The 3,808-nt window shown below is 38.4% G+C and overlaps 1 protein-coding gene across 1 annotated transcript in view; it reads left to right on the plus strand.

Annotated features, from left to right (window-relative positions):
* The window catches only part of LOC106867760 (cAMP-specific 3',5'-cyclic phosphodiesterase 4C), a 704,791-nt gene that overhangs the window by 72,030 nt on the left and 628,953 nt on the right, over positions 1-3,808 (plus strand). The window lies entirely within an intron of this gene.

The raw sequence follows: 3,808 nt of genomic DNA on the forward strand, positions 1-3,808 counted from the left end.
TATATATATACATGCACCCATATATGTGTATATATGTAGTGCTTTGGTCCTGGATCTTGTCGGTTTGGCTGCAAGCATCGATTCTGTACGAATTGATTTCATATTCAGTGTAATTATACACTTTTATTGGCTAATGAATGACGTGAAAATCATTTCCGCTATAAATCAATAAATAAAGAGTTATTAGCAATTAAAGTTTGAAAAGTTTGGTAATTTTAGCCAATCGTAAGTCACAGACACATTCATGCCTGTTTCTATAGTAACAAGCAGAGTATGAGAACTCTTTTGTCTGCGACAAAGCACGTGTTGACAAATACATTGAAACAACTTGTTTTACCCATGTGATGACAATTGAGCATGTGAATTTATGTAGCGCAGGAAATATGAAGATTGTGATTTGTTCGAGAAATCGATTGAATTCATTTTTAACCTTCGTTTTCAATGAACTAGTCAACAAAATGTTTGTTTTTGAAAAAACAATTAATTTATAATGTGCTATTCCGTTTTTAAATAAATCTTTAAAATTCGTATCAAATGCATATTGACTGCCTAAAACTACAAAAGACGTGTTGTTTACTCTTTCTTTCTTTTGTTAACCCGAATGATGGTACCTACACTCAACAAGTGGAGAGTACGTGGACCTCTGTGAAGCGAGGTAATAAACGTCGCTGTGGCACTCACCATTCTATGGTAGATTCATATCTCTGTGAATTTATGAGGCGCAGGAGATATGAAAATTGTGATTTGTTTGAGAAATTGATTGAATGTATTTCTAAATTTCGTTTTTAATTTTCAAAATATTTTGTAATGTGTTGCTTATTGCATGCTTAAATTATTTTTTAAGCAAACTTTGTTCACTCTTCTATTTTCATAAAGAACATATAAACATGTACATCTTTTAGAATATTGTCATTTTATAAGATTTTGCTGATAAATTTTTAAATTAACATAAACATTTATGAAATGTTTTAAATTAACAAGCAAAATTTTTGAAATTAACATAAACATTTATGAAAGAAAATTACCGGAGAACTTTCATCTAATTCTTTTAAATCTTTCTGTTAAAACTGTATTGAAACCATTTATGGATAAAAATTGTAATGTATTTATCGCATATAACGTGTTGTTCATCACATTTGCATTAAATGCATTTTGAATACTTGAAAGTACTTGTTTACTCGTTTCTTTTTGTCATTGAGGTGGTTGTGAGCTGTGCTAAAATAATAGCTAAATAACGCTTTTTTTGATAAATCTTTTAAGTTTGTGTTATCGCATTAAATGCATATTGAATGCTTCAAACTACAAAACACGAGTTGTTTACAAATACTGACAACACGTGCTATTTTCAGGATGTTGACGACAAAATGTGCAGTGACGCACAAAATTACAGTTTCCAAATCTTGTTTCCTGACTGGATGCAAATGATCAAACTTTAAACCGCTATAACTTTTTAAAAACATTTTTCTAGAGAAAGTGAAATAATTTCAGCAATTCAGCTTGGAAAAGTATATTATTGTACCAAATTTTAAAATTTTAGATAAACTTTAATTTTTGATATGCTGGCAGCCAAACAAACTAGATCTGTAGTGACACAAACCACATGCTTATCACAGTTAAATAATTTGCTAGCGGCTTAGAACTATGATTAGGCATTCAGTTTCTTACCGATTTATTTTTTCCTTGATATCTCATTGGTCGTTGTTGATCTAAAATATTTGTATCAAAGCCTGAAGCTTCTTTCTGCGACCGAATAGCTTTGATTTGAATTAAGATTTTGCCTGTCGGTTAGAGAACCACACGCCGACTCTATGACTGAGGTTCTCTCAACAGTTCATGCGTAGCTGTGGGTGTCTGATGCCTATGCGCGTGTATCTGCATTGTGTGTGTATGTGCAGAGGGTGGGATGCGCGCGTGTAAGCTGGCGTGTGGGCGAAGGCTGTTGGTATCAATCAGCTCGTTGGTATGTATGTATGTGTTTGCTAAGGAATATGTACGTATGGGTGAGGGTGTGTATTAGCTATGTGTGAGTACTTGCGCGAATATGTAGGTGTATGTGTCAGCTTTGTATATCAGTGGCGTGTTAATTAGTTTTGTGTGTGTGTATCTGTGTGTGTGTGTGTGTGTGCGTGCGTTAGTGCCTGGTGTATATGCGTGTGCGCTGATGCGTATTTAGGATACATGTATGGTATGAGTGTGTGTTCGTATGAGTGATAGGTGAATATATGTACATTCCTGTATTTACATGTACATGTATTAATGTGTGCGTGCTTGGCTGGAAGAACATGTATGCGCGTATGCCTCTTTTTCTGGTGTTTGTGTGTGTGTGTGTGTGTGTGTGTTTGTGTTTGTGTGAGCGCGTGTATGTGAGGAAAAGTATACGTACATAGTGATAGGTGCGTGTGCATACCCATATATATGGAGACAAACGCTGGCTGTTAGACGGGTTACATAAGTTTGGAAGGTCAGCCTGTGGTATTCGTAGGAATCGGTAGTTTGGAACCCTGTTCTTTGTTGTGGAGCAGCCAATACCGAGGCGCATTCAAAGTCAATGTGGTATATCTGGGTTGTGGGCGGCCAGTGGTTTGAAGTTCTTTAGGAGGGCGTACCTCTGATGGCAGCAATACAATAGTTCGTATTTTGCTAATAGATACTGCAGGACGGTGAAGAATATACAGTCTTTCGCAATTACAAGCACTGAGTGAGTAAAATGTGTGTGTTTGGTGGGGACTTGTCGATGACGGTTCATTTGATGTTTGAGTTTCATTCCAGAGGTCGCGAAGTCTCTAGAGGAAACGAGACAAAGCGGTAGAACCCTTTCTATACTTGTATATAAACGAATGCGTATGCAGTGTGTACCTTGACTTGAAGGCTTTAACCGTCATACTATTGCAGTGCCATGTGGTGCTATCAGATGGTGTGAGGGTGGCTGAGGCATAATGTTCCTAGAATGCAGCTGGTAGGGTTTCGACCATTACAGGTTGGGGTCGGAGGTTGTACGGGTGCACGTTTGCGGGTGTGGAAGTGTGAAGGCGTGTGACTTGGTTAAGGTATACGGCTCACGATCGTAAGGTCGTGAGTTCGATTCCCGACAGCACGTTTTGTCCTTGAACAAGACACTTTATTTCGTGCTGCTCCAGTCCAATCAGATGGGGAAAATGTGAAGCACCTGTATTTCAAAGGGCTAGTCTTGTCACACTCTGTGTCATGCTGAATATCCCTCAGAACTACGTTAAGTGTACGCGTGTCTATGGAGAGCTTACTCGCTACCAGGCTAATTTCACGAGCAGGCGGTTCTCTCGATCGGATTAACAGGAACCCTTGTCGTCGTAACCAACGGAATGTCAGTCTGTAGAAATGTTGTCTAAGCTGGAGACGCTCGCCTTGACGTTATGCGGGTTGAAAATCGAATAGTACTTAAGGTTCCTTGGAGGAACCTTAAGTACTATCCAAGGAAATGTTTCTTAATCAACAATAGGAAGCTTCTAGCTACGTTGGTGGAAACTTCTAGGTTACATGGGGAGGGGTTGAACCAGACTATCTTTCTTTCTGGTCCTCTTCGGGCGATGGGGTAGAGATTGGGTGTCTTCTATAAATGCTAACTTCTCGGAATATCGACTCCTAACCAATGCACCACTATAGTGGGGGACGGGGACGGCTCTGTTAAAGATTTCCCTACCAGGTATTCTGCTAACGCCTGAAATTAGGTTTCTAATTGCAGCACTTTGGTGATTCGAGCTTCTGTGGACGTACATGGTTTTGGGCTTCCTGTAAGAATAGTTATTGTCGTATATATGTATATATATATATA

This window comes from Octopus bimaculoides, chromosome 18 (assembly GCF_001194135.2).
Source record: "Octopus bimaculoides isolate UCB-OBI-ISO-001 chromosome 18, ASM119413v2, whole genome shotgun sequence".
Taxonomy (NCBI): domain Eukaryota; kingdom Metazoa; phylum Mollusca; class Cephalopoda; order Octopoda; family Octopodidae; genus Octopus; species Octopus bimaculoides.